Below are 18,313 nucleotides of genomic sequence, written 5' to 3' on the forward strand. Positions count from 1 at the left end.
GAAGGGCGGATGATATTATTAGTTACTCGTTCATCGATTATCTTTTTCGATACTTCCTTTTGATGTGGTGATGCCCTATATTGATGGGTCTCTGGTGGTTTGGGCCCAGTCCCTGGGTGTCGATGACGTGCTTGACTAACCCTGTATTGCCCAGGTCGCTTGTTGTGAAAGCGAGGACATGTTGATTGGTCAAGAGCAGGTTGCGCAAGCTCCTCTTGACGTCTTCTTCGACATCGGTGAGGGAAGCTTCGAGAACATCGGGCTGAAGGTTGCTTGGTTGTTTAGAGCAGGATGCCACGTGAGTACGTATTTTAAAGGACACATGTTTCAGTGTAGTATGGCGATGGAGGACGATGGTGTGGTTAGTCTCTTTGATTAGAGCGATTTCAAAAAACCTGTTTGGCTTCGTAGAACCGTAAGGATCTACTCGAAGCCTGGGGGGTAGTCGTGAGTCTTTGAGGAAGCAGAAGGTAGTAGGTTGACGCCACTATTCTCGCTCTCCATCAAACATGCAGATGATGGAAGTATCTTCAATCTACTGACCGCCGTCATGATCGGCTGGTCTACGTTTTGGAGTTGATCAGACTACGTCACTCGATAGAGGCGCCGCTCACGACCATCAATCATAAAATTACGTTTATTAAGGGCGTCTAAACCTAGGACGCATTCCTCCATAATGCCCTGAACGACAAGAACTCTTGCTTTAAGGGTTCACGGGGCCTCTCTTCCTCGACGAGAACGTTAACTTCTACGGTTCCCTGGCAGATCAGGGGCCTTTTTCTGATATCAAAGAGGTCTACGGCCACCTCTTTTGAATATTGTAGGTTTTCTTCTTGTTGTCGTAGCTTGTCGAAAAGCGTGTTACTGATTAGACTTCTTCTTGCCTTGCTATCTACTAGGGCGTTAAAGGAACAATTCCATATTTGCAACCTTATTCTCGGGGTGGTGGTGCTTTTGGATACGGACTGGACAAATTGTTGGGGCTTAGGGTATCCACCGAGTGGCCCAACATACGGTTCGGTGGCTTTTAGTTTTCTGCCTGAGACCGCAGAATGCCTGCTTGTGCTTAGGGCGCTTTGTGGTGACTTTGAGAGGGTGGCGGGAGTCTCGGGTTTTTTATAGTGGGACAGGAATTGTGGCGATGCCCCACTTCTCGGCAGATGGTGCATGTGTGGTTCCTTTGTTGATACTTTGTGAAACAATTTTCTGCTGTGTGGAACCCGTAGGTGATATGGAAGTTACAAAACATGAAGGCTTCGGATTGTGACATATTATGGTCCCTTGTCTTCGAGTTGGACCCGGTCTGAAGTGTAGCGAGCTTTCGCTTCATGTCAACGAGGCTCTGTTGAAATTTGGATGTCTGTGCGGTAGCGGTTCTGTCGATTTTGTTGTTCAGTTTCTTGAGGGCTTCGAATACACCCGCTCACTCTTTTCTGTTGCAAGGAACATTCGGCAAGTTGTACGCCGAAAGGATGCGTATGCTTGTCTGGTTCTCCTCGATAGCCATTGCGGCAAGTTCGGCCTTGTTGATCAACGCCTAGAAGGAGTTGAAATGTTTGTGTTTCATGCGGGGTTGCAAATCGTGTTGAAGGCCTTCTATAAAACTATCCATCATCATTTGTTCCCTCGACGCGGTGGTTGCTGCGCCACCCCAATGCGCCTTCCATGGGGTACGTCTTATAGAATGCTTTCCGGATGCGGTTAGCATAACGACGCATGTTTTCTTCTGGTTCCCTCTCCCTTTTGTTGAATTCCACGCTACGCTGAGATCATGTCTCGGTATAGTTAAATAACCTAAGTAATCTTTCTTTGACAGCTGAATAATCCTGCGCTCGTATGGGGTTATCCAATTTGAAGTTTTCGGACTCCTCTGCGGCTGCCCCATACAGCTTTGAGCGCATGACGCGGATTTTACGCGCCTCTTCGAAGTTTTCCAAGTCTAGCGTGGCTTTGAGATGGGCGGGCCAGTCGTCAAAATGACCGAACCTCTGTCTGCCGCAAAAAATTGCAACTGAGCTAAAAGCTTGCATTGCCTGTTCCTGTTGTACCCTCTTAATCTTATCCCTCCTAACCTAGTTTCAATGGTTACGCTTGTTACTGTTAAGGGGCAGCTGGGGTTTGGGATTCCTGGGTGGGAGTTGGTTGGCGTTTGCGTGTTTAGCCAGTGGGGGTTTGGTTGCCCACTCGATTGCAGGTTAACTAGGGTTGAAGCTACGAAACCTGGGGGGGCAATACTCTGGGAGGGTTGTCTAGATGGGGCGAACCCGTGAACGGGTTATCTGTGTATGTATTGTAGCCCCACTGTGGATCTGGCAATGGGATGACTCCCTGTAGCGTTGTGGTAGGGTATGTATTGGTGGTTCCTTGTTGTGCTGGTGGTTCCTTGAGTGCCCGTGGTTGGCGTGGGTTAGGTCTTCTCCGCTTGAGTAAGGGTTTAGGTGGTATTGAATGCCGTCCTCATGTCTATGCCGGCTTCTAAAAATCGGTTTAGCTCCTTTTCGTACGTCTCAAAGACGTCCCTGGATGCGCTGGAAGCAGTTTGCTTCCACCCGCCCCACACATTGGGAGAACCGGTGTAAACGACACCTTTCGGTTTGACAGTGTAACGAAGGCCTACAAATATATTTACTCAACATGCCCACATTTTATGATCTTATGTTACTCCCTTTTTGACTTATGATATCCACCTTTTTCCTTATGTTAACGTTTACAATTCGTATCGTATTTCCTGTTTACTTCCTTGAAACGTTGTTTTTCAATCCGGAGATGAAGTCATCGACGCTTTTAGCTGACCTCGATGAACACCTGCAACTGATGCGCATATCGCACAATAAATAAACAATCAGTTGATTGGTGGCTTATACGTCATAATCAATCAATTAACAAAACATCTCTTGATTGGTTGCTCGTGCCGAGTTGCGACAGGCCATCAGCGTCTGTGACCACTCCCGAAAGGCGAGGTTTCGTGATGAACCTACATTTCCGACAAACAGAGTCGTTCGGCAACTTCCACAACGTTTAGACGCGGAAACTCCATCAGCGCAATTCTTGAATTTGCTAGAGTCTTCTCACAGTTCTGAAACGTTTAGTAGTCGAATTATTGAGTGTTAATTCTGTGAGTTTATTCGTGCACTTGTCTTTTTCCTTACTTTTAAACTTTGTCTCGTGCTTTTCTCCCTTTTGAACTGTCTGTTTCCCCCGCGTCCCGCTCTCGCTACCACAAGCCGCTTCGTATCGTTTTACCAACGTGCACTCCCGTAACGCTCGCGCTTCATCGGTAAGCTTCCATATTGCCCTTATTCTGTTTGTCATTATGGTTTGGCTCGTTATTCCCTTCCTTGTCATATTGTATGTCCTTTCCCGTGTAATTCTTATGGCCTTATTCGAGTGAAATACACGTCTATCATTGTGGGTAATTCGCCTCCGAGTTCACTTAAATTCCAATTCCAAACAACATTTAATTCTTTGTTATACTTACAACAGGGTCTTCATTGACGCAGGGCAGAGAGGGGCGGATACCGGTGTTGGATGCAGGGTGTGGTGGTGGGACATGGTTGGGGAGGCGTTAGGCGAGCTAGTTAAGGTCGGGGGCGCAAAATTGTCTACTGTCTGATGGGGGGTGGGTTTTCCCGGCAATTCTTCAATTGGGGTGGAATCTAAGGTTTGTTCGGGGCTGAACTCAGTTGGTTCGGGTATGTGGGGGGTTGGTTTGGCAAAATCTGGCGTTGGGACGTCAATTAACCACTCCTCGGTGTTCTCAACTGGGTTCGCTCTAAGCGGTGAGGTCTTGGCGTCAATAGGCGGGGTCGAATAGCTGCTGCTGTCGTATGATCGGGGTAAGATTGGTGTGTACCCCGTCCTGAAATTCAAAAATTCAAATAGTTTCACTGGGTTGTCTAGGGAGGGGTATAACGCTAGTAAGAATAGTAATGCGATTCTTGTGTGTTCGTCGCTTAGACGGTTTTGGCCGTTTGCCTCCAGATGGTGTTGTAGCTCGAAGATCAGTTCGTCTTCTGGGATATCGTGAATACGGGTGTGCCAGCACTGGCTGTGGAATGAGGTTCTTTTCATGTTACTAGGCGCGAGGGAAGTGTCTGCTTCGTGCAGGAGGGAGCTAGCTTTGCGTATTAACTCCCTTTATTCCTCCTCCGTTTCACTGTATTCTTTAAACAGAGATCGTGCGTGGTTCAGAACTACGTAGACAGGAAAAAAACGCCCTTTTTTCTGAAAATTTGGAATTTTGGCATGAGTACACTTTAGAACAGTGTTGTAGACTCAGGGTGTCTTAAAACGAACGAAACCCCTAGCTTAGAACGATGCGAAATCCTTCTTCGTGAATTTTCACTCCCTTGTGAGAGATCACGGTTACCCTTCTTTTCCTCGATAGTCCATGCACGAACGAGTGGAATGCTAAACGGGGGAAAACGGCCTTTTTCTAACAATTCAGAATTTCAGGAGTCGGCGTGACTCGCCATGATTCAGCGTGAGCACCCTTTTAAAGCAGTGTTACTTGCTCAGGACATCTTTTAACTTTCATAGGTTTATTCTAGCTTTATAAAAAACGAAAAGAATCACTCTTGGTGGGTCTTCAACTCCCGCGTGAGCCATGACGGGTTCACTGAACTGCAAAAAAAGGAAGTGGTGTTTCAACAAAAAAAACGGGAATTTCTAAATCCTAAGTCCGTCCTGGACGAACTCAACCAAAAAGAAAGGTGGCGTCCGGTGACCAAGTGTGACATAAATAAGGTAGGAAGACCCACACGTTCAATCACGCTACGCAGAAAGCTACCCGACGCATGTCCGTTCATGGAATATGCATACGACGCAGAGTGTCCGCACCACGGAGCCTGAACGAGGGAATCATCTGTTGGTAGCGGGCGCAAAGCGGGAAAAAAAGAACGAGGTCACGGTTCGACTTTGCTGCCACCAGATGCAATATTCAATGAGTCACGTCTGACGTGACTGATTTAATTGCACGCAATGAGAGACGACAAATACATAAAAATATTGTTAGTAAATGTAAGAACAAGGGAAGATTCTGGCCAGACTGTGTGGGTGGTACACAGTAATGTTGTTAGGATCCGTCAGCCAGTCGAGTGGGCGGTCCGGATATGAAGTGAGCAGTTATCAACAAGAGAGGGAGGATAGATTATGGATTGCTTACAGTTCTTGATGCATTGTTTGGGTAGAGTTACACGGGGACGGCTGTGGCACGGCTGACGGCAACGAGGCTGGTGATGTGGAACGGTATTCGCGGAAGGATGGAAATAACAAGTTGAGTACTAAACCGTTTATTATTTTTCCAACACCTCGTACAACAAGTTTAAAGTACACTACACAACTACTATGTACGCTAGCTAAAAAGGGACTGGTACGGGGGCGAAACAATTGTGGGTTTTTTACTTCATCCCGGTTTGGTGACGCTAAAGTTGTCGTGGGTCATAAAAAAGAAAACACAAGCCACCAGTTCACGAAGGAATGTGAACTGGTGGGAAACCAGGAAAGAAATAAAGTGAGGACATTAACACCTCGTTCAAACGGAAGAAGGTGATAAAAAAATAAAATCAATAGCGGGGGGGGGACGAGGTCAAAGGAAGGAAAAACGGCACACAACTTTAGCCAGACAACTTTAAGTTACATAAAACAATTAAGTTACATTTGGGAGTCCTTACAATGGGAAGAAGAGGGAAAAGCCAAGCGTTATCTTTTTGAATGGTTGATCAGATGCCTGTTCCCCGTGCCACTGTTGGTGTACCTGTGGATCGAGTATTAAAGGCTGATTAGTCACGTGGACCCCCTTCTTTTGGCTCGTCTTGTGGAGGTGTGAGAGCCAGGAGAAGTGGATCTAGGCCAGTCCGGCCCGAATGTGGTCGCGTGATGTCGTCGTTTAACCCGGATTAGTTTTAACAAATGTTAAAGTAAAAAACATGTGGACTCTGTATGTTATACCTTGTTGGGTTTGTTATCCAGTTTAGGGAACCCATGTCAGTAGGTAGGAGGGGGGATGTAGCGCCAATGTACTTTGTCACTTAGCACCGGATGCTAAGAGATGCAAATGTGCGATGTCAATGGACTTTGAATGTCAGAGGACTCAAAATCCCGTCTATGGCCGGCCAGAGGGGCAGTCCAATGTAGTGATTTAGACTGTACGTTAGTGCTGTTACTTTATAATGCTGTGTGTGTGTTGTGTAAGCTGATTATGGCTAAATACATCCCTTAAACCAGTGAATCTGTTACAATATATTGTAATATAATATATTAAAATTAATTAAAATCAATTAATCATAGATGGGCAAAAGCAATACAGCTGATTGTCTGTTCTTTCTGGTGTATTGGATTTGGCGGGTCAAAACAAATCAAATCCAAATCAAATCCAAAAGATTTGAGAATTTTATTTGATTTTTGAAATCCAATAGGGGCCTTGATTTGATTTGAATTTGATGCAAATTGTCATAAAAATAAAATTGATTTTCGAATCAAAATCATAGAAAAAACTACTGGTATTGACAAGCGATTGGCCCCGATGAGCTCTAATCGGAGTATTCGCCTCGCTTAAAAAAGTCATTTAGGGCAGGTTGGGCATTTAACAAATTATTTTGAACAAGAATTTAATTTGGATTTGGATTTGAATGATTTGGATTTTAAAAATTCAAATCATTCGGGATTGATTTGGATCTTGACATTTTTTCGTTGGATTTGATTTGAAATTTAGTATTTGATTTTTTTAACGAAATTATTTTATTTTGATTTTTGGTTTGTTAAAATGATTTGGTTTTGTCTGACTAAAAGTACCAAATCTAATAAACTTCTTTTTTCGAGTGTGAGATTTCAATTATATTTCATTAATATAGCAAGAGGAAAATTCAACTATAAGAAAAAGACAAAAAATGTGTAGAATGGACTTAAATTTCGGAAAATTTTGTCAGTTTGCAAATTCAATTTTTCCACGTTCATTCTACTTCCATGTTAAATTTCCAATTGGTTTTTTTAGTCAGAATTTTAAGATTATGCGGCTCTGTATGTAGAACTAAGAGAAAACATAAAAACTGTATTTTATACAGTGACATCTGTAAGTTGACAATTAAACCTATTTATTCATTTTCTACATTTTTTCAGTCCAGAAATAAGAAATGTTTTGCTTTTTTCCTACCGAGTTTTAATTTTCCCTTGTGCTTTCCCAAACGAAAATGACTGAGTTCACCAATCTGTAGCATTATAGCTAACCCATAGAATTACTGTCAGCTTAGAAATGGCTCCAACTAATTCGTAAAAAAAATAACCTCGATTTTTCGTTTAGGTTACGAACTGAGAGCATTTGGGATTTCACTTAGCCATGCGGTTCACTTCGCCATATAGTCTAGTTATGTGTCACGTGTCGTGACTAGTAGCCGTGTCACATGCTCAACTTGCCATGTTGAGTATGTGACACGGTTGTCGCCTCTCGTTCAGTGGGGTTCATAGTCTGCTTTAAAATAAGGATCCGAGATTAATAGATTTTCATCTCCAATAATTTTGAAAGATTCATATCTATCTGTGATCTCATCTTCTAGGGGGAATGTTTCTGTAGTCGATGTTTTGTGGAAGGTACCTTCTCCGCTGCTGACAAGTCTAGATTTACTGTTGATTGCAGTGGCTATTGGGGTAACCGAGATAATTGTGAGATAATTGTGTATATGGATTCGAACCGAAACATTGGCTTTTCCAAGTGGAGTGTCTATGATGTCGTCAGCTCCTTGCCAAATGAGCATATTTTCATAAATGCGCAATTTTTCATTACCTTCCATTCATCCATTTCCACCGTGCAATTTATTGCATAATTTGAGACGGTTGTAAACGAGCTTCCAACTGCAGATGGTTTTGCTGTGTAGGTGCGTTTGTCATCCGTTAAATTCATTTGAGCATCGTTGAGATTTTTTGGTTTTGGCCATGATTCTGCATTCCGTCTGTGATGTCAGCGTGACTCTTTCTGGAACCTTTTTTGGGGGGGCCTAAGAATTCCGCTGTGATGTGGTTGTTTTTCATCTATCTTCGGCTAATTGAGTTTTGAAATCTAATTCCAGCGCTTCTGTTTGTCCATTGCACTCAATCAACATTCTTTCTTTGAAGGTTTTAATAATGATGGCAATTCTCGTCGTTTGTCCGCAAATGTTTTTTTGCTGATAGATTGTCGCAGTTGCAGAGAATTGTGTTTGATTGCAGTGGTGCAGAACATTGTTAAGGTAAGATATAGCAACATTTTCTGCATGATTAACTCGGATAAGTTTCACATCGCAGTTAAATCCAATGTATTTTTTTGATGGAATAATGTTCACCATAAAAATTTAGGAAGACAGAGTTAAGGAAAAACAATTGATTGAAAGCCAATTTATAGTGATGCCCCATTCTCACTTCATGCAGACTGCGTGAAAGGAAAGATGTCTCAATTCCCATTCCCGGTAGGGTGGGATCGGGCCACCGAGATTGGATAACTAATACATTCAGACGGATGAGGCCCAATGCAGATTGCTTCTCCTGGAAGGACACGTTACTATGTCTTATTCAAAGCGTTTCGGGCATCGTGGGCAAAAGTGGTTTGCTTTGTGACATTTTCGTCCGACAGTGAGACATGTTTTATCTTTGCAGCGTAACGATCTGCCGCAGGCGTTACACATAGCTGTGCCGGTTGGCGATAGATGGCAGCGAGTTCTTGTATTCAAAGTGTTGACTAATGATTTTACGCTAAAAGTTCGCTCGTTGGCATGGACCGACTCCTATCCCCGGCATAAATTGAAAGTTTGCTGCAAGGTAGCAAATTGGGCATACTTAACAGCTTCCTGTTTGATTCGCCATCCCTGACACCGGTCATAATACGTGTTTCCATGCGCTCGTCCGAGCAATTAGGCAAAGCTCTTCCGTTCCTCTATGTCGGTAAAGTCGTATTAAAAAATCATCGAAGGTTTCTTTAGCTGATTGGTGACATTGTTCGAAGGCCACTCTATCTAACGCCGCGTTGCACTTCAAATGGATGTGGTTGACGATCTGGTTTTAAATTTCCGACGGCAAAGTAGTGTTAGGCGTAAAATTAAGGGAATTCTCGAGAGTTTGTTGCATCATAGTGTCTAACGAGAGCCGAAGGGCGGTCTTCGTTCTTCCACTGGGTTGGTCGAAGGTTGATTTAAACGACCGAAGTCTTACTATCAATTGCACCGAAATTTTAAAGTCCACGAATGTGATGTCGCCGTGTAGCTCATCTAGCGAAAATTTGTCGAGCCGAAGCTTAGAAGATGGAGCTGCTGGTGGGAGAGCTGGATGGCCTGATACTGGAGGTGGAGGGGGGTAGAGAAAGAGGAGTCGCACGGAAGGCTGCAAGTAAAAGTTTTAGTTGGTTCATGAGAGTGTCGAGTTTGGTCTGAAGACCAACTTGCCCCTCCTCGATGAGGTCGAAACGGGCCTGGACGTCTTTCACATCGGTGCAGCGGATAAGAGAGGTAGTTAAAACGCATTGAAGATACAAAATGGGAAGATCACTTCGTAAAACTATGCTTCGAGTGCAACTATGGTTGCCGGGTGACGACACAAGATGACGAAACAAAAGATGGTGGTGTCTTACCCTACAATTCCATGTGATCTAGATGGCTACCGGAAGTGGTGTGGACGGCAACGGGAAAGGGGAGTGGAGTGTGACGCACAAATGTGACGCACAAAAAATTTGACAAATATTTTTTCAAAAGAAAGAAACAAACAGAAAGGGAGTTACATACGTGTCCGTTTACAACTGCGTCATGTTATGATTGAATAGACAGGACACAAGTCAATCATAAGTTGAATCTTGGTATTTCACTCAAGTAGGCAATACGATGACCTCCTAGTATGAAGGCACCTGAAAACCGTAGCTTTTGCTCGGTCTCCAGGTTAAGGTTGGTCGCTCGCTCCAGCGGTGAGGTCGAGTCCCAACCCTGCTGTTGTGTTTAAATGCCATGCCTTAAATGTCACATTTGAAACTATAATCAATTACGCATTTCAAAAAAACACTTGGAAAAACTGGTTTTTCGAAAGAATACTTGCTTACTGGAGCGGACGCTTGCACATTATTTCCATTATGTTAACGTAAAATTTTTTAAATACGAACATCAAATTTATCCGGTAGGCATACAGTGACACCATGTTGTATCACATGAATATCATGGCCGACATATCCGTAACTATGAAAGAACATCCACCAGGAGAATGTTTATTAAAGTCACCCAATCAAAAATTTAAGACCACCACTTCAAAATCATTCCCTATGTACTCAGTCTGACTACGAGACGTAATCTCACACAACCGGGATTGATATAACAAATAATCCAAATTTCTATCTTTAATATATCTCCAACCCATTTCCCTCTTCTGTTAAATCCAGGGTTTTGATTGCTCAATTCCGCCATAGACTGAAAACCGAGTTGTTTAAAAGGGCATATGATATCTGAGAAACTTCCATATCTGTTTTGGGGCCTATAGTGTCTTTGGCCATTTATGAGAAAGGCAATTATATTCAAAATACATTATTATTATTATTATTTTGATTATTATTATCATTTAAATAACTTAGAATTTGTAGTCGCCGCAATCAATATGTTCAATATCGTGGCTCTAGATAAAATGTCTTCTTATATCTTTTACATAGAAAACTCTATTCTTTAAAGCAACAAAGAAAAATGGGGAGAGATTTTGTTTTTCTGACGCAGCAGGCGCATGTTGGGATGGTGGTACAACTATCTGAAACGGGTTCAAACCGCTGCCGGCTGGGATGAATTGGGAGGAAGGGGCTTTTGTGAGACCAAAGTGTGAATCTAAACGTGGATATTTGCTACTTTTCAGTCCATAGAAGTTGGTTAAAACAGGTGGGCGAAAGCATGTGACCCGACAGACAGAGAAAGCAGGGACTTTGAAGTGCAAATATAGAGTGGCGTGACGGGCGTAGAATGTGAGGTTGAGGACGGGCATAGACAACGGTCCACTTCAGTGGGTAGTTTGGCGGGCAGTAAATGGGTTGACGGGAAGAGACTGTGATGGGTAAAAATTCGCTTGTGCCACCTAACCTACGTCCCTAGACGCGCTGAAAATTACTAGTGACACTATATAAAACATATTCTGACAAACTTAAACGCGTAACATACCTATTTGTCTTATCAACATCACGCCACTTGCAGAAATGCGAAGCTCAATGGTCAACTCAAAAACGGAAAAAGTCAGTCAAGCTGGGAAGTCGTTCTGTTTACTTATGCTTTACTGGTTGTTCTCTAATAGTAGTACTTTACTTTGGTGTTCTTATTTAAATTTTTATTCTTGAAACCAAACGCATCAACAAGTTTGATCACTTCCAGTTTCATTCTACCTACTTCTTCTATTCGTTCAGCTCACTCTACGCGTGGTAGGACAAAAATTACTTTTTACTCTACTTTTACTTCCCATTTTCCCATTTGTAGGCGCGAATTTTTTGTATCTTTATTCTTTGTATTCTTATGGTCTAGAATAAAATATAATTAATAATGTGTGTAAATGCTTCTGAGCTTCATGTGATTAAACATGTCTTATTTCCGAAAAGCCATTCTCCCGAAAGGCAGAATGCTTTATACATGCTTACGCATTAACTATTACCGTCTAGAATTTGAGATGATACAGCCCCAATTCCATAATTTCATGCGTCGGTAAAGGGTAAAAATTGCTTCCTAAAATTGAGGTATGCCAAAAGAAGCAAATTTGTAAAACAAGTCCGAAGGGTCTCAAAAACTACCTAAAAGGTTTTATTCAGTTAGTTCAGTAAATTTCTTTGTTAGTGGCCGGCCAATAGAGTGAAATCCTGTAAGAAAAGTAAATCAATCCTGTTAAAAAATAAATCACGTCCCTCTGAAGACGTCTTTTTTTTATTCATTTCTTTAAAAGCCACGTTTTCACAATAAACAAGTTAGCGTTGGGGTTCAATTTTGTAAGAATTACGTACACCACATCAAATAATAATCCAGAATTGCTTTTTCAATACGTAGTGATTGGTTAATAAGAGAGTTTTTTTAAAATTAATTTTTTTAAAAGGGGGGGGGGGGGGAAAAAAAAAAAAAAAGGGGGGGGGGGGGGGGGGGGGGTTTGGGGAAAAAAAAAAATTTAATAAAAAAAAAAAAAAAAAAAATTTTTTATAAATTTTATTTTTTTTTTTTTTTTTTTTATTTTATTTTTTTTTATTTTTTTTTTTTTTTTTTTATTTTTTTATTTTTAAAATTAATAAAAAAAAAAAAAAAAAAAAAAAAAAAAAAAAAAATATATTTTTTTATTTTTTTTAAAATTTTTTTTTTAAAAAGAAGCTCAGTCTATGATGCAGGAGTCCAATGATCGAAACTCATAATAGTTATGTTTCTCTTCTGGTATTTTGGTCAAAGAGTGCAAGAAGTAGATGTATTAAATGCTAAATTTTATTCAAAAATTCATTTCTTAATGATGGAAGGCAAAACTATTTCACTGTAACATGCCTCAGTCTAAAAATATTTAAATATAATTGAATATTGCGTACATGGTAGACTACTCGACTGTCATACGGGAGACCCATGTTCGAAACCTCTTTAATAATTTGCATTCATGGTGACCGAGTCATCGCTGATCGAAATCCATGATTGCTATACAGATAAGCAGGTGTTGGTAACGTTGGTTGAGGTTGTGACGTAGCACTCAGTTCGTTGATGATAAACGAATTTGGTTGCTTCACAGACATATAGTGGCGGCGATCTGAGTCAATATTGCAAAATTTAAAAACCAGTGTTCTCAACCAGGGTCGAACTGAGGACCTTCACCGTGTGTAGCCCACGTGATAACCGCTACACTATGAGAACGTTAATTCAGAGCATCAGCAATGGTTTCGATGCAACTGACCATAGAATTGGAGATATCTTTTAGAAATCAAGTTTCAAATTTGATTTGGAATAAATAATGTTGTTCCCTCCCAGGATCGAACTGAGGACCATCAGCGTGTAGCCACTACACAATGGGAAAACATTTATAACAATTACGACATTGGAGTTAACTTATAGCAAGTCATGTAACGAACACATGGCATTATCCGATTTACCTTCGGGTTTAACCTACTACCCTGGGATTTGGAGTGTCATGCTCTAACGGCTGAGGTAGTCGGCACACATACAATACTAAGTAAATGATGTGCAAAACAACAAATCCTCTGTCAGCAATCTACTTTTTTTTTACATTTTAGATTGGTCATTTAAAAAGAATTATTAATTTACCAACCATCCCTTCGAATGAATCTTTAAGAAGATAGCCATATTTTTTCTTTCCCCGAAAACTGGTCTCGTCAGCTCCCGTATGCAGAAGTGTTTTTGTGTTCTCCCCGTTTTCCATCATTTTCTGAGTTTTCTGTTATTTTTTATTACTTTCCGTTGTTATATTCGTGTTTTTGAGTGTTTATTTGGTATAGTTTAGCTGTTTTGGTTGAGTTATGCCCCAAATTGTCTTATTTGTGCGTTTGTCTACGTGTGTGGGGACCTTCCCCTACCCCTTTTGGCAGTTTGTTTACATTGTCTAGGGAACAAATGGCTGCCAAGTGGCTCAATAGTTTAGATATTGATTTTGGGGTTCAATTTCCGAGATCGAATATGCGTACAGTTCATGGTTTTGTGCGTAGTTTGAAGGTTGAGCCACAGGATCTCTTATTTACTGTGCTAGATATGAGAAACCAGGTTCGCTAGAATTACGTTTACATCAGAGGCATACACATAAAGTTTTTTGTTCCAACACAGTGGAATCGTCAGGACCGAATTGGAGGAGAAAGAAGTTGGTGTAGTCATAAGGGATAGCAATATCAAAGAGAAATTTGTTCGAATTGCAGGGATTCTAGACTTGGGAGAAGTTCAGACACGTCTTAAGGAATTTGGGAATGTAATTAAAACTCGATGGGAACGGTATCGGGTGGCAGAGGATGAAGTTTCATACCCTGTCCTTGCCGCTTGGATGATCGTATGAATGACGGTGACGAAAAACATTCCCTCATACATTACAATTGGCAGTTATCGTGCCCTGGTAAAGTAGGACGGACAAAAGCCTACTTGCAGACTTTGTGACGATCAGACCCACTTTAGCTACAACTGCCCGACATTAAAACGAAACCAGGAACCCACTATTGTCCAAAAACCTGTTCCCAAAATGACTAAAAAGACCATTAAACAGAATCCGCTAATAATTCCCTTAGCTTAACATTCCATGGTTTCCAAGGTACAGTATCCTGCACAAAAATGTGAACACCGATTTATTTTTAAAAAGCTATCTGTGGGTAGAAAATATTAATAGTTTACCTTTTTAAGGAGAGGTAGGGCGGTTTTGGCGCAAAATCATTATAAGGGGGGTTGGGTAATGCCAGTCCAGACACTTTTTTGCCCTAGGTATTAAATGTCTGGAAAAAGTGTAGACTGTATTTATTTAATTATATTCATCAGCTACTTTTGTTTTGAAAGCTATTAACGTACACAAGCTTTGAACGCGGTTCTCCTACGTCGCGGACGGAAACGTATCCAATAAGCCTAACTGCGTTCTTGCAACCATTAAATTGTTTGAAGAAAAGATGAAAGAATTTTCAAAAGATTCTTCGATCGTACATTGTGAATCTCTTGTTCTGGCAGTAATATCTGGTCTTCACACAAGATTTGGAGAAATGTTCAAGAACGTTCACATGCGACTTGCGTCAGTAACTGACCCAACCTTTAAAACTATTTGGGCGGATGAGAGTGAGAAGGAGCAGCTGATAACTTTGTTGAAATCAACAGTTCGTCGTCACAAGGCTTTCAATTTGAATGCTGTCTCTGGGTAATTTGATTTCCTTAGCCTACTGATAATTGATTTATATAACATTATTTTCAATTTGTTGTATTTTTTTAAAGAAACAATGGTGGTGATGTTTCACTAAAGAAAAAACCAGGTTTCTAGATGGATACAAAACAAAACGGGATTCTTTAGAGGCTGATGAAGTGGAGAGCTACCTTAACGACGGGAGTACGAAATTAAGTTCATTACAAAGGTTCCATACAATAAAGAAAATCTTCATGTAACTGTCTTTTGCTTTTTTTTATTGTTTACAAATGTACTAAATTTTTTTCTTATCAGGGAATATAATAGTGCTTTGCCATCGTCGGCTGCATGCGAACGTGTCTTCAGCACTGCTGGCTTGATTTTCACAGCAAAAAGAACTCGATTATCGGATCTCAACTTTGAAATACTAGTTTTTTTTATTAAACGGGGAATGTTACCGTTGTTGGATCGATTGTCCTGCAAAAACATCGAAAAAATAGTTCACTGCAATTCACTGGATTTTTTTAAACATTCCAACTCTGAAGGACAGTAATACAGAAATAAACTGAAATTTTCAAAATGTTGTGATCGAAAAGTGATCGAATTGAGCGATCGATTGATCACTTCTATTTCAGTGAGCGATGAACGAGCAATTGATCACTTTTTGGGAATGATCAAGGAATGAGCGATTGATCTCTCTTTGGTGATCAAACAACAAGTCTGATCTTGGGTAATCAGATCTATTTCCAAATTGCTGAATTTGAAGGTAGTGGCCGTGGAGAATACTGGAACCAGAGTCTTCAAACAAAGAAAGCCCAATCCAGTAGTAAAGATCAACGCAGTTAAACTGGCGTTCCAGGCACCTGGAAGGGAGCCCCACTCGTCAAAATAACCGTTCGGGAAACAGACTACATCGGAGACACTGAACCTTACTCCCACACAGCATTCGCAAGGAAATTGTGGTTGGAAGACGAGAAAATGGCGGACGACAGGTTTGAAACCAACAGCCAGGAAAAAGAAGTCGGAATTTTAATCAGAGTCGACCAAATGTTCGAGATCATTCCTAATGAACCGGGTATCCAAAGTCCATGCGACCTTAGAGCATACAACACGAAGCTAGGTCACATGATAGCTGGACCTTCGAAGGAAAAAAGATCGAAAAAAGAAAAGGCGATAATCCAGCAAATGCTACAATGCAGTAGCTTTTCTAATTATCAGACAGTATCATCGTACGCAGCCAGATGTCTCGATTCAGAATTTTATTTTACGAATCCCTCCGAAGATATGGACGTATTGGAAGCCGACAAGGAGGCAAAAGAATTGAACCCGCCCAGCCGAGGCCTATGGAAGAAATTTCCCTTCAGGAGCTCAACCATACCTCCAAAAACAAAAAGGAAAAACGAAAAACCGTGAAAGAAGAATTGAAACGGCAAATGGACTTTGATCTATCCGTGTTCTGGAAGCTGGAACACTTCGCCATCTTAGAAGATTGGGATGCAGTGGAGCCAGAGGATCCCCTCAGCTCCTTTGGCGACAAAATCATCCGTCAAGAATATGGGCGATACTGCATACGAATACCGTGGAAGACGGACAAATGAAGGTTAGAAAAAAAATTTCTGATGGCAAAAGGAAGACTGGAGAGTCTATTAAAAACGCTCAAAAGAACACCAGACCCATATAGCACATTTCAGCCGTCGGATGTCCGAATCATGGCCGAACATCCGTTAGATATCTATGTACTCAATGGGTAGTTCCAGGGATGTCCGTCGGCTAGTCACCTTGGAAGTGCAATGGATGTGCGAAAATTATATTCTACGGACCTCCTTCCAACAGCCAAAAAGATTTTCAATTGTTTCATTTAAGGATCGGCCTTGAGCCAATCGGGGCGCTTTTTTGCAAATCGGGTTTCTCATTTCGGGCCAAGGAGGCGTGGCTCAGGGTGGAAAATTCTTCTCCCCGAATTCAATTGGGGTTTGCAATCAATTGGATTGCAATCAATCGATTCATCAATGCAAAAAACATTATCGATTGACCCGATCTATCCGATAACAACCCCGATAATAGCTCGTTCTACCCGCTTGCCCCGATTTTTACTCTGAAACCGAAAGAACGGCATTTTTTTTTTATTGCTTCGGGGCAACGGGTTAACCTCAAATTTTTTCCCGCACCGCCCCGGTTGAAAAAATGGCACCTCATTTTAACCCCGAATGCACTTTATCGGTGCGGGGCGGTTAACTCGATTAGAACTAATTTGGGGCCGATCACTAAGTTTCATTATTAATTGTCAAAATTTCTTGAGAGGGGGAAAAGTTAACCGTGTTCAAATTTTTCCCTTGAACGTATTTTTATTTGAAGTCCAGCATTTAAAATGAAAAATTTAAAAAATAAAGGAGTAATGATCTATTTGCCGGATGGTTTATTTTAAAATTTATTACAAAAAATGAATAAAATATATGAAAGTCGTGAGTTTGTTTGCACAAGCTTTCCGTTTAGCTTATGGGAACCAAGCCATTGAAAATTAACTCACAGAAAATAAATATTATTCGGCATCTAATAATATTAAAAGCAAGTATACTTATGATAGGATTATAATTTCAAATAATAAAAAACTACTTTAAACTTAATAAATCATGCTGAAGTTTAAAATTCAAAAAATATTTAGCATAAATTGTTTAATTTCAATTTATACACCTCTGGTTTAACCTAAGTTCGACATCATCTTTACTTTTTAAAAATCCTGTATGTGATTTGTTATCGAAAAAGCTCAAGTGTTTTACAACAATTCGATTGTATTGTTCGAAAATGATACATAATATATCTGTAGATTGGCACAGTGGAATAAGATTCGACTGTGATGCGGGAGACCCGAGCTCCAATCCTGGTATAGCCTAATGTTTTTTCATGAATAGATGTCCAATACATGTCATATTTATAGCCAAATGAAAGCCCGTTCGGATATCCTTAGAATGTCTGACGGCGCTGTTTAGGGCGGTCAAAACCAAAAAAAAATACATCCGTAGGACATCCAAATCGGATATCGGGCTGTCCGGAGGATATCAAAAAGATGTACTCAACATCCGACCCCGACATCTGTCGAACATCCGACGGACTGCCTTGTGTTATGTGGGGAGCTTCTATCGGCCTCTCACAAGGAAATCGACCAGCTACGAGTCCAAAACTTCGTAGAAGACCTAAACTACGAAGGACTCCACACCTATCTGCCACACTATCCTGTTATTCGAAAGGACAAAACAACTACAAAAATTCGAACGGTATTCGATGGGGTCGCAAAATCGAAATATGGCCTAAGCCTCAACGATGTCTTGGAAACCGGCCCGAATCTTAATGCCGATCTGCTAGCCGTTTTAATGCGTTTCCGTTTACATAGAATCGCTTGGACAGCAGATATTGAAAAAGCCTTTTTAAACATCGCCGTGCATCCTAAATAAGCTGTCAGATTTCTGTGGATCATGGAGCCAGAAATGCCAAATTCGCCTCTAGTGGCATACAA

General features: G+C 41.1%; 1 pseudogene; it reads right to left on the reverse strand.

Annotated features, from left to right (window-relative positions):
* Positions 1 to 1,423: 1,423 nt before the first annotated feature.
* LOC116927668 lies at positions 1,424 to 2,030 on the reverse strand (annotated as a pseudogene).
* Between the last annotated feature and the right edge of the window lie 16,283 nt (positions 2,031 to 18,313).

This window comes from Daphnia magna, linkage group LG9 (genome assembly GCF_020631705.1).
Source record: "Daphnia magna isolate NIES linkage group LG9, ASM2063170v1.1, whole genome shotgun sequence".
Classification (NCBI taxonomy): domain Eukaryota; kingdom Metazoa; phylum Arthropoda; class Branchiopoda; order Diplostraca; family Daphniidae; genus Daphnia; species Daphnia magna.